The sequence below is a fragment of the Lissotriton helveticus genome, chromosome 10 (genome assembly GCF_964261635.1).
Source record: "Lissotriton helveticus chromosome 10, aLisHel1.1, whole genome shotgun sequence".
Classification (NCBI taxonomy): Eukaryota; Metazoa; Chordata; class Amphibia; order Caudata; family Salamandridae; genus Lissotriton; species Lissotriton helveticus.
Window position 1 is genome coordinate 262152762 of NC_136071.1, and position 13973 is coordinate 262166734.

A 13973-nucleotide genomic window follows, 5' to 3' on the forward strand; every position below is an offset into this window, starting at 1 on the left:
ATTATTTCTGGGGATGCCTCGGGAGACAAACAGTTCGTTAACCAGAGATGTGTTTTTTCAAGGACCCTTTGTGTTATCTCTTCTGGGTCGATCTTTGACCATTTAATTGCGTAGCCATTCGTCTTCCTCATGGCCAGCGATTGTTGGTCAAGGGAGCTGGCTTTTGCAGAGAGTGTTCCAGCTTTTTTCATGAGGATTTCCACACTAAGAGGATAATGGTCACTGGTTGGATTAGACCCTATTTTATAGTTTTTTAGTTGCCCATTATAGGAGTTTGAAGCTAAAATATAGTCGATGGTAGAGAGAGAGCCTCGCCCGTGAAAGGTGGGTAGAAAATCCTGCACCGGGTTGACTAGTTCGTTAGCAAAGTCAAGGTCTAGGGTGAAAAGGATTTCATTTAATTTGTTACCACCCAACGTGTGCACAAAGTGGGGAATGGGATTTCCGAGTTCGTTCTGGAGCCCACAGTTCCCATTTTTGTAATTTGGGCACAGTGATAAATTGAAGTCACCTCCCCAGATATAGTTGAGTATGGAATTGGGATTTGTCTTCTGAAGTAAAAGTAAGTATGCCGCTATTTCATCTAGGTATGAGCAGCATTCCAGAGTACCGGTGTTATTATAGTAATTTATGAATACATATAAGTTTTTCTTTGATTCCGTTGGTTGTGTGACTTGAATGATTTGAAAGATGTGTGTTTCCTTTAGTAGTTTTACAGTGAGTGGAACAGTATTAGAAAAATAGATCATAAGTCCACCTTTTGGTCTTCCCATAGTACTAGGTACTGCTTTGGTGAAGAATGTTTTGTAGCCCGCTAAATGAAGTGGAGTTGTGCGCCAGGTCTCTTGTAGGCACAGAATTTGTTTGCTCCTTGCTGTGTCGAGCCATGAGGGACAGGTTATTTTTGTTGTTAAACCAGCAACGTTCCAGTAGGCAATGGCTAGGCTCAAAGTTGGTAGTTCCTTCGCAGTTGCGAGTGTTGTCGAGTTGTTGATATTCGCTGAGGCTTGTTGGACACATGTTCCCAGGTTGATACCACGTTCTGCCCGAGGGATGTTTGGTGGAAGCTTTTTTGAGTGTAAAGATAGTACCTCGGACTTTGGAGATGTTGCATGCTGCTTGGAGATTGCTAGTTGTGACCTGATATCAAATATTTGTTTACTAAGTTTGTCCCGAGTTGGTCAGTCGATCATTTCGAGACAATCGAAACGGTTTTGGGTTGGAAAGCCCTGCCATCCTTTGTAGGTTTGGCAGGGTCCGTCCTGCCAATATGGCCTCTGGCGTTCTCTGGGCCTTTCTCTTGAACCGCCCCTAGCTGTATGGTCATAAGGGTTTTCAATCTGTTTCCATGGCGCTTGATACCATGGCTCCTGATTCCACGGCTCTTTGGGGAGCTGGTGCCATGCCCAGGGTGGAGGGTTACGCTGCTGTTTCGCTGGGGGATAGAAGAAAGAAAGATGTCGAGCATCGATCCCCCCTTTTTTGTCGAGCTGAGGCCATGCACAGATATAGTCTACTGTTGAGGGATCTCTGCACGTTATAATGATACAGTCTCCGCGTATTGATTTTGCCGTTTTGCCTATCCAAGCTACCCTACGGGCTGTGATTATTCCGCCCGATAGATGGGATTCGAGAGGTCTGTTGATGCTTAGCCACTGCATGGCTTTATTTTTAAGTGACCATGCAGTTTCTGGTGTATCATCAGTTAGCTCTGGCACTCCTGTGAGGACTAATGTGTAGGGAGTAGCTTCCGGGGGCAAGTATACAGGACGTCTAGTTGGTGGAGGTTTTTTGGGTGTGTTTTTTGGAGTCTTTTGAATGGGAAATGAATTCAGTGGAAGGGTTTCGGACCTTTTTTCTAAGCAGGCTCTGCTCGTATCTGTCTTTATCATTGGGCCTGGAGTATCTGTCTTGTCTGTATCTGCGCTTACTGTTTGGTGTACAGTTATAGCGGAAGGTTTCTCTTTCTGAGGTTGAGACGTTTTAACTGCAGGTTTGGGAAGTGTGATGTTTTGTTTGAGGTTTTTCTGTGGTAGGGACGTTGGGTTTGTGTGGTTAACTGTTTTAGGCGTGGGTACTTGATTCTGTTTTTTGGATGGCTGCGAGGTGTTACGCTGCCCCTTCATTTCTATACGGGTATTAGAGTCTAGGAGGGTGGCCGAGATTATAGTTAGTTGGGCTTCGAGATTTCTAATGCTGAATTGAATGGGCTTTAGATATTGATATAAGAGGTCTTTTATTGTGGTAAGAACTTGCGAGGTGATTCTGCAAGTTTTACATTGATTTCCCATATGGTCGTTTGAGATTGCCTTGTGTGGGAGGATAGTTTCTGGGAGAATAAATGTGCTATGGGACGTGGAGTTTAAATGAGTTGTTGTGTGTTCCGAGCACGGGACACTAGGTAATTCGTCATTATTTACTGAACGTGTTTTTGGGATTGCTCCTTCCCTATCACCTTTCTGGGGGGGGTTTTCATTGGATTGAGCGTCCCCCTGAGTTTGACAACCGGCTAGATCAGGGGTTGCTTCCAGGTCGTCAAATGTTATGGAGAGGTCTGACTCAGAATGTGTAACTGACAGGTCTACCACCGACGGTACTGTGTTTAAATCAGGTACTGACAGTGTCACTGGAAGAGAACAATCTTGTGTATTGAGATTGATGGGAGAGGTAGCGTTTGCTATAGCGCCTAATGAGGAACGCTTCGCGTGTGCACTCATAAGGTCTAATGATACTCTCTTCTCCATCAGGGCTATGCTCTGGTTTATTGTCTCATTGACCCGCGAAATGAATAAGTCAATAGGGCCTGTTACTTGTGCTACCTCCTGCGCGTGTTTAGATTTTGGCTTAGAGGTGCTCCTTGTTTTTGGTGGCATATTTGTTTGTTGGGTCGGTGAGAGAAAAGGGGTGTCGACCCGCGCGCGTCCCGCGATGCGCGTTGTGAGCCCTGTTTAAGTAGGTGTGTTGTAGGGAAGGGGCGTGGCACTGGGAGGGGGCGCGGCTCACGCGGGAAGAGGGAACAGCTGGTGTTACTGACGCTGTCCCTCGCAGTCCCGGGGCCGCGCCTCCCACCTCCTCTGCGGCCTCGCGTCTCCTCACTCAAGGTCCCGGTCAGCTTTAGCAAATGAGGGCTGCTCCTGCAGCAATGGCAATTAGGGCTTTAAGAACGCTGGAAAGTCTATACAAACAGCAACCTCTATGGCGAGCGGCACCCGCGAAGCGGGGGCCGCGAGAGGTTTTGTACGCCTTGTAGGGGGCGGGGCACTGGGAGGGGGCGCGGCTCACGCGGGAAGAGGGAACAGCTGGTGTTACTGACGCTGTCCCTCGCAGTCCCGGGGCCGCGCCTCTCACCTCCTCTGCGGCCTCGCGTCTCCTCACTCAAGGTCCCGGTCAGCTTTAGCAAATGAGGGCTGCTCCTGCAGCAATGGCAATTAGGGCTTTAAGAACGCTGGAAAGTCTATACAAACAGCAACCTCTATGGCGAGCGGCGCCCGCGAAGCGGGGGCCGCGAGAGGTTTTGTACGCCTTGTAGGGGGCGGGGCACTGGGAGGGGGCGCGGCTCACGCGGGAAGAGGGAACAGCTGGTGTTACTGACGCTGTCCCTCGCAGTCCCGGGGCCGCGCCTCTCACCTCCTCTGCGGCCTCGCGTCTCCTCACTCAAGGTCCCGGTCAGCTTTAGCAAATGAGGGCTGCTCCTGCAGCAATGGCAATTAGGGCTTTAAGAACGCTGGAAAGTCTATACAAACAGCAACCTCTATGGCGAGCGGCTCCCGCGAAGCGGGGGCCGCGAGAGGTTTTGAACGCCTTGTAGGGGGCGGGGCACTGGGAGGGGGCGCGGCTCACACGGGAAGAGGGAACAGCTGGTGTTACTGACGCTGTCCCTCGCAGTCCCGGGGCCGCGCCTCTCACCTCCTCTGCGGCCTCGCGTCTCCTCACTCAAGGTCCCGGTCAGCTTTAGCAAATGAGGGCTGCTCCTGCAGCAATGGCAATTAGGGCTTTAAGAACGCTGGAAAGTCTATACAAACAGCAACCTCTATGGCGAGCGGCACATACAAACAGCAACCTCTATGGCGAGTGAATTTGTGATTCAGACTTATGAAGAGTTTACTGCAGCCACAACAACCACATCGAATATAAAATTTTTATGTAAACCTCATGACTTCGAAATAGTACTTTGGATCATCAACCCCACTCAACTCCACCCTCAATTGATTGTCTTGCAACTGCATAACATGCTGGTGCTGTAATTAATGAGCTTTGTCATACACAATATATATTACCTACTGGCGGTCGCCAGTAGGTATATATAGTTAGGATTTTTTCCCTATGGGATTTTTGAAAATTTTATGTCTAATAACTTTGGCGTTTGTGGACGGAATTGGCTGAAATTTTCAGGAAAATGGCACATTTTGTTTCTGAGCAGCCCTTGAAAATTTTGGGGGGGGTTCGTCAAGGGGGGGCCGAGAAAAAAGGGGGGTCCCAAAACGTGTTTTTAACATTGAGTTTTCCATAGGGCGGTTGGCCTCACTTTTAGCCCGAACGGCTGAATGGATTTGCACGAAACTTGGCAAAATTGTAGGGACTGGTAGCCCGATGTGCCTTTTGTAGGTCTCAATATATGTGCTTCAGTGGATTTTGAGAAATTAACGTTCAAAAAAAGATATATATCTGTAACAGCGGACCGGGCAGCGCTCCAGTTCGCGTACTTTTCGCGCAACGGAGCTTTGTGAAGCGAAGCTGATTGGTTCTCCGGCGTCTGTAAACATTCCAAACAGTCCGTAGCGGCCGCCATCTTGTCTCTCGGTAGGATCGAGAGACAAGAGGAGGCCAAAGCGAAGGGGCAAATGACCATAAGGGGGCATAGTAGATCCTCGCTGACCCCCTAGGTTTGATGTGGAGGTTTTAAAAGGGCCCCGCGGGGCAAAAAAAAAAAAAATAATAATAATAATCGAACGGCTGAATGGATTTGCACGAAACTTGGTAAAATATTAGGGACTGGTAGCCCGATGTGCCTTTGCTAGGTCTCAATATATGTGCTCCAGTGGATTTTGAGAAATTAACGTTCAAAAAAAGATATATATCTGTAACAGCGCTCCGCTTCGCGTAACGGAGGTTTGCGAAGCTGATTGGTTCTCCGGCGTCTGTAAACATTGCAAACAGTCCGTAGCGGCCGCCATCTTGTCTCTCGGTAGGATCGAGAGACAAGAGGAGGCCAAAGCGAAGGGGCAAATGACCATAAGGGGGCATAGTAGATCCTCCTTGACCTCTTAGGTTTGATGTGGAGGTTTTAAAAGGGCCCCGCGAGGCAAAAAAAAAAAAAATAATAATAATCGAACGGCTGAATGGATTTGCACGAAACTTGGCAAAATTGTAGGGACTGGTAGTCCGATGTGCCTTTGCTAGGTCTCAATATATGTGCTCCAGTGGATTTTGAGAAATTAACGTTAAAAAAAAGATATATATCTGTAACAGCGCTCCGCTTCGCGGAGATAAAATTATATCTGTATTACCTAGCTGTTGCTAACACCAGTTAGCGACGGCTAGTAGGAGATAGCGACCATCTTGGGCCCCACTTTGCATGTGAGTGATATTTATCACTAATGACATGCAAAGTGGGCATGCCAAGATGTTAGCGACTGGAAACAGTCGCTAACATCGCTATCTCCTATTATCAACTTTTGGAAATATTCGCGATAAGCGCGAATATCTCCAAAAGCTAGCACCTGCCCTGAGCAGTTCTAAGGCATGTTATCCAATGGGAGGTGGATAACATGGCTAAGAGCATTAGCTCGGTAATGCATGAATATCGCTGAGTTTTCAGCGAAATTAATGCATTGCGGTCGTTTTTTATCGTATTTGCGATAAACCTTGATAATAGCAAGGTTTATCTGCGATAATTTCTGACGATGCTTAGCGGTAAAAAAATCGTTGCTAAGCATCGTTAGGGATAAATATCGCTTAACTTTGGTAATATGCCCCAACGTCTGTTAACGTTCGATTCGAAGGAAATCAGGATGTGTTGAAAAACATTGTCTGCGCCATCTTGCCTTTTTTCAAATGCCACACTTTTGTCGTGCACGGCAGTCATTTTAGATGCCTTGACCAGACCCACTCTGTGCACGCTGTCGATCCTTAGCATGACTCCCCACCCTCGCAAGCATCTCCCCCAGGCAGTGGTCACCCCCGCTCTCTGTCTTATGCATGGGTAATAAACCACCCCCCATCTGCGCTGCTCTTCCCTGAGAATCACACCCTGTGCCCGCCCGACACCTCCCTTTCGCCCTATTCACTACCGCACCCTCTGACACTCCTTTTCCTCTGTGTCCGATTGTCCAGGCCGGTCCTAGGGTATCAGCTAGCCCTGCAGATGTAGTTTATGGCCCCAGCTGTAAAGAATCACCCCTCTTCAAAGGAGTTATAGTAGATCAAGGCCCACACTCGATGAGATCCGTCACAGCAGACGCGTTCCTATTATCTGAAAACCATCCTGTATTGTGATTGGGGAGGGGACCGAGCCTGAAGCGGAAGATTCCAGGGATGACTCTTTGTACATCAAAGTTTTTACAATTATGTGTCACATTAAAAATATATAGCACTCCAACAAAGTAGTAAGATTATAAAACTTTAATAACTTATAAATATATACAAGAAAACAAAAACAGTAATAACATATAAACATTTTTAGGGAAAAACAACGAAGTAGCGGTCGGCTGTGCGAATAGTCCCAACGCAGCACAACGTCCAGATTTCTGGCGTGGGGCGTCGCGGGGGGTGGGTCATCAGTAGCAAACTGTTGTGCGAATAGTTTCAAGGCAGCAGAACGATGGCACCAAGGTGATGTCCAGTAAGTTGCCGCACTGGTTTTGGTATCCTACAATGCTGCTCCGAATAACGGCGTGGGGCGCCCCGGGGGAGGCGGCGTGAACGGGCCTCTCCAGGTGGAGTGTCATCTGTTGTAGTGGGGCGCCCCTTTACCGTTTCAGTTGCCATTCCGTCCGTTTTTGGTCCACTGTGTCAAAAGCCGCAATTCAGCTGAGTTGCGCCCACTCTTGCGGTGCAGCGATAGGCGGCTGTCACAGGACTCTCAAAATGGCGGCAGGCTCTTTCCTTTTTGGGCCTGGTCCACTGAAATGGCCCTGGGACACCTTGGAAATCGGACGCTTGTCTGCTAGGTCTTGGACCCCATTCTCGAAAGCGTCCCCTCCGCCTTGAGGATTTATCAAAAGTTTTGGGGGCCCCCGACTCCTGTAGGCTTCTGGTGGGGAGCGGTTGCCATGATTGCTCGCGGAATGACCACGACGGAGCTACGAGATGGTGGTGCTCTCATGCTGAAGCCAGCTTCAGTCTGAAACATCCAGAAACAAGGTGGGGCTTTCATCGTTTGGGAAAAAAAAAAAGTTTTCATCCAATGAAAAGTGTTGTTTTTAGGTCATATGATCAAGCCTTCCATCATTAGGAAACCAAAAGTAAAATGAACCAATGAAAAGTTTTATAAACAAGTCACATGACCTGTTATGCGGCATAGGGTATAAAATGCGGAGAAAATACGTTGGCACGTGAGGCGGCGTCAGTAGCGGACCGATGTGCGAATAGGCCGAAGGCAATACAACGCGCCAAGATCCGAATGGCACCGAGGTGGTGTCCAGCAAGTTGCAGCACTGGTGTGGCCATCCTACAATGCTGAAAGTCGGCGTGGGGCGCCCCGTTGGCCTGTGAGTTTGCGTCAGTAGCGGACCGATGTGCGAATAGGCCGAAGGCAGCACAACGCGCCAAGATCCGGATGGCACCGAGGTGGTGTCTAGTAAGTTGCCGCACTGGTGTGGCCATCCTACAATGTTGAAAGTCGGCGTGGGGCGCCCCGTTGGCCTGTGAGATGGCGGCAGTAGCGGACCGATGTGCGAATGGGGCCAAAGGCAGCGCAACAATATTTTCGGAATAGAAGACACCACAAGGCGCTGAGATGCCAAGATCCGGATGGCACCGAGGTGGTGTCTAGCAAGTTGTGGCACTGGTGTGGCCATCCTACAATGGTAAAAGTCGGCGTGGGGCGCCCTGTTGGCCTGTGAGATGGTGTCAGTAGCGGACTGATGTGCGAATGGGGCCAAAGGCAGCGCAACAATATTTTCTGACTGACACCACAAGGCGCTGAGATGCCAAGATCCGGATGGCACCGAGGTGATGTCTAAGTTGCGGACCGATGTGCGAATGGGGTCAAAGGCAGCGCAACAATATTTTCTGTATGGAAGATACCACTAGGCGTTGAGATGCCAAGATCCGGATGGCACCGAGGTGATGTCTAGCAAGTTGCTGTACTGGTGTGGTCATCCTACAATGCTGAAAGTCGGCGTGGGGCGCCCCATTAGCCTGGGAGATGGCGTCAGTAGCGGACCGATGTGCGAATAGGCCGAAGGCAGCACAACGCGCCAAGATCCGGATGTCACCGTGGTGGTTTCATAGTTGAGAGGCACTTCATCTGCAGTGGGGCGCCGAGATCCGGATGGCACCAAGGTGATGTCTAGCAAGTTGCTGTACTGGTGTGGTCATCCTACAATGCTGAAAGTCGGCGTGGGGCGCCCCATTAGCCTGTGAGATGGCGTCAGTAGCGGACCGATGTGCGAATGGGGCCAAAGGCAGCGCAACAATATTTTCTGAAGAGAAGACACCAAAAGGCGCTGAGATTCCAAGATCCGGATGGCACCGAGGTGGTGTCTAGCAAGCTATGCAGTTGAGTTGTGTGCGCACTTGCGGCGAATAGGTCGAAGGCAGCATAACAATGTGTTCTGAATAGAAGACACCACAAGGCGTTGAGATTCGGTTACCACCGAGGTGATGTCTAGCAAGTTGCCGCACTGGTGTGGCCATCCTACAATACTGCTCCGAATAACGGCGTGGGGTGCCCGAAGGGGGGTGGGGGGAGGCGGGGTGAACGGGCCTTCCTAGGTGGAGGCTCGTCTGCTGTAGTGGGGCGCCCCTTTACCGTTTCAGTTGCCATTCAGCTGAGTTTCGGCTGCTCTTGATGCTACAGCGACAGGCGGCTGCAACAGGACTCTCAAAATGGCGGCCTGTTCTTTGGATTTGGGCCTAGTCCACTAAAATGGCCCTGGGACACCTTAGAACTCGGACGCTCGATTTTTTTTTCCTTTCCTGTACATGCAAAAAAAGGTAAATGCCCGGTACGTTACACGCTTCATCTGCCACGATGAACTCTCCAGAGGAACCGAAAAAAAATATAGTTATGGTAACTATACCATGCATCGTCATATGGAGAGGTGGCACCAATTAATTATAGTGCTGCATAAAAGAGAGATTTGGAGGAGAACCCCTGACCTGCTAGTACATTCATCAAAGAAGTGGCACTGACAGCATCAGAGGCAAGGGAAACGGTCCCAAATATTTAGAAGAACTTTGGAAAGATTAAAATGACATATTTAGATTGTGGCAAATTAATTTCATGTGGACAGATGAGTGTTACTCTAATAAATACAGCATATGAACATCATCATAGTCGATGGTTGGTAGAGACATTTTGACTATATCCTGGACCTGCCCGTCCTCGCCCAAAATGGCGCCGGAATAAATGGGACTCGTAACTCCTTGTTGTGTACTGGTTGCAGAACCTTGAAATCACGAGATACGTATGCAGTTTTGAAGCACATGGCGGGCGGGGACGAGAATTGATTGAATATTTCGACATCCCTATTGATATTAAGTTCTGATGTGTTATTGATTACTGTACTATTGAAAGTTCGAATTAACGTCACCCATGTTACTTGCCCGCAAATGTATATCTAGATAATTTTATTGTAACTGGCCCTGTCGTATTTTAATTATAAAATGTACGTCCACCGATTCCGTAACTGTTAGACACCTTAGTTCTTGCAACCTAATGGCCCGCCCGTTACGTTCCTCTACAGTGTAAATGTCTACTCATCATATACGATTACAGTTTGCTCCGTGGCCGGCCCACGTGGTTATAGGCTCGTATTTGTATAATGAAATTTTCACAATAAAGGTTTTTAAAAGAAAACATGGTAGTAGTATATACATTGGTAAAGTTTTTAATAATAGTCACTGTTTTAGAATCAGTAAAAGGCAAGTGAAATAAAGCAGACCAATTACATGAAGGGTAAAAGGTATATTTCGAAGGAACGCAGTAAAGATAAATGGTCAAGGGCTGTTGTGTTTTCTACTCCTGCAACATAAAGTGATCGATAAGAATCTCATATTCAGGCGTATCGGCGACTAAGACAGCAGGTCGACCCTCTTTTGCTCAACGGCTCCGTCATGGGACGAAGAAACGCTCTTTTTCTCGAAAAAAGAATATATTTTACTTGCAGGACAGTTGTAAATTTTCCGGGAAAGTACATTAGCCTGGAACATTATAACATATATTTAAGAAAAAATAATGTTCGGAAGTAATAAAAAGCGTAATTTTTAGGTAATATGACCAAGCCTTTCATCATTAGAATAAGAAAAGTAAAATGAACCAATGAAAAGTTTTATTAACAAGTCACATGACTTGTTATGCTTACGTTACGCGCTGCGCGCCCCGGATGACTTCCAGATGCGCTAACGCGGCGCGTCATATGACGCATTACGCGACAACGCAGGTCCAGAATATAGTCAAAATGTCTCCACCAACCAGCGGTTGGAACACAACCCCTTTCAGCAGGCTAAATAGTTCTGTTAAATGACAACAGAAGGGACAGGCAACAAGAACCATCAGTCAAAGAGGGGAGGGCTAGTTCTTCTCTACCGGGTTACATTGGGGCGCTACCGGAACTGATCGAATTGGTAGTCTACAGTGTTTCTGGATATTCAGACTGAAGCTGGGGTTAGCATGAGAGCAGCACCATTTCGTAGCTCCGTCGTGGCCATTCCGCAACCAATCATGGCAGCCGCTCTTTATCGTTATTTTGGGCGGGGTGGGTGGCGGAGCCAAGCTGTTTTGCAGCCATCATTGTGTGTAGTTCAGTTCATCTCACTAGTTTTGTATTTGTCATGAGGGGTTGTTCCTAATGTTTCTATTTTAGCGAGGTCAAAAAGAGATCCCATTAGTGGCCTACTGATTTTGCTCGATTCCTTTTCTTTTTTTTTTACACGATTTTTCGTTATCTGCGAAGACTAAACAGAGTATTGCGACTCTGTGTTTGTTTGTAAATAGAGAATGAACCAAAGAGAACCAATTCTAAAACAGTAAATACTTGGATAACAATCAATCAAATGGAGAGAGAAGCAGGCACGACGTATTACAACGGGGGCAAAGGCCTGCGTTAACTACCCTTCACTATGTGCAAAGAGAGAGTACTCCTAATAGAAATGAGGGGGGGGGGCACCATTCAAAGCAGATCAGTGTGCATAAACACGAAAATGTTTTCACTTACCACGTACTTGACATTCGACAGCTTATGATATTTGCTATTAAAAAACCATTGAAATTCACTGAAAAAACCATAGGTTATAGACCATATATAGTTAGGAATTAGCATTTACAAAACCTTGAAAATTCACTGAAAAAACCATAGGTTATAGACCATATATAGATAGGAATTAGCATTTAAAAAACCTTATTTTACTCACACAAAACCATTGAAATTCCATATATAGTTAGTTGCACTAACTATATATCGCGCACCCGCAATCCACTGCTGATCATGTCACATATTACATCATTCATGACATGGTCAGTGACATCACTGATGACATCACTGATGACATCTCAAATGACATCACTGATGAGATCACTGATGACATCATCCAGTGACTGTGTGTTTCTGTAAAGTTTAAATATGTTTTACATATTGAAGAATGAGTAGATGTATAAGTGTCTGGACGAAGGATTTAGTAGGTGCATGACTGAATGTATGAGTGAGTGATTAAATGTGTCTCACTGAGTGCATGGGTTAGTGACTAAACTGTCTTAATTTGTGCATCATTATGTCTGTTGTTCTGTAAACTGCTGCATGTGTTGATCAGTAGCTATATGATTAACTATATGGGTTATTGATTGATTGTCCAAGTATTTGTATGGGAGACTGAGTGTGTGTGTGGCTGGCTGGGAGGTGTGTGACTCTGTGCAGATCAATGTGTACTTGTATCAATGATTGTATAAGAAAGTAAGTATGTGTTAGTATATGTTTGAAAATGTAAGGTGCTCTATGTTTAACTGTATAGACAAGAAAATGGAAGTGTGATTGATTCTTTACAGGACTGACTAGGTGTGTGAGTAACTCCATGGATGAGTGGCAGAGTGTGAGTGTCTGTATAGGTGTATGAGTGCATATGATAGTGTTGTAAAGATGAGTGATTGTATGTATGAATGATTGTATGGGTGAATGAGTGAATGTGTGTGTAGACGTAGGAATCAGTGAGTACGTATGTAGTAACTAGTATTGGTGTGTCAATGGTTTCAAAAATTATACTCTGTATTTAACACTGGGTGAAACAGAGGTTATATTAAAATGTGAGGAGATGCATTGTATTGTCACATGAATGATATCATCAGTGATGTGGTCATTGATGTCAAATGAGATGTCATCAGTGATCTCATCAGTGATGTCATTTGAGATGTCATCAGTGATGTCATCAGTGATGTCACTGACCATGTCATGAATGATGTAATATGTGACATGATCAGCAGTGGATTGCGGGTGCGCGATATGTAGTTAGTGCAACTAACTATATATGGAATTTCAATGGTTTTGTGTGAGTAAAATAAGGTTTTTTAAATGCTAATTCCTAACTATATATGGTCTATAACCTATGGTTTTTTCAGTGAATTTTCAAGGTTTTGTAAATGCTAATTCCTAACTATATATGGTCTATAACCTATGGTTTTTCAGTGAATATATATATATATATATATATATATATATATATATATATATATATATATATATATACATACATACATACATATATATATATATATATACATGCATATATACATACATACATATATATATATATATAGAGAGAGAGAGATTTAGATATAAATATTTATAACAAACTACATATTTAGCATTTACATTTGTGTTAAAGCATTACATTTTATGTCACAGAATATATAATATGATTTTATGCATTCTTACCTACGTATTTACATGGGCTTAAACAGTTATTCCACGTGTATTACCTCAACATAAAACATTCATTATAATACGTGATAAGGTTCCGCCAATATTTACATGTTTCACAGCAGCAATGTTCAAATATGCAAATGGAGCAGGGTTGTTTTCCTACCTAGGCAAGGGACACTCCATGAATTCGAGTATTGAACCCTGTGCATTAAAGAGTTCACTCTTTCGTATTATCTGTTGGTACCACATCCTGCAAGTAACAGGCTATCGATTTATACTTTCAGTCTGTTTTTAATTTATAAGCGTAATCGAAGCAATTCTGACAGCTGTTTCGAACCTAATAACAATGTAATTTTGCAAAAAATCTCGTTTTTGAGGGACAAATTCCGTCCCCGATTCACACAGAAAGAAGTGCTGATGCAGGGACCTCGAAAATTGATTTGACTCACAATGAAATTCTGCCTGGGTGGCGAAATTTTCATGTTAGGAAATTTGTTTCGTTGGGTCTGTTTATGCAATTCAAGCGTGGGATAATCTGCAGAGATTGGATAGCACATAAAATCGCTTGTGAGTGTGCATTGGAAAAGTGTATGCAGGCAAACCCTCACGGATTTACTCCTGTCAAGGGAAGAATTAAATGCATATTCATGGTCGGAATGGAGAGGCAACAGCACAAACATATCAGGGTTTAGGAGAAAGGGTTTGCTTCTTGGGGAAAAAAACACGGTTCCCGGAAAGAACAAACATTTTTGAAGGTGCAAATGCACTTTTACATTACATCTCTGCCTGCTGAAAGGTGCACCTGTTATAGTTTCACGTGTATATGGTTATTCATGTAAATATTCCGGTGAATCCTCAACCAGTGTACATTTTCAGGCACACTCTTGGATTCTTTTT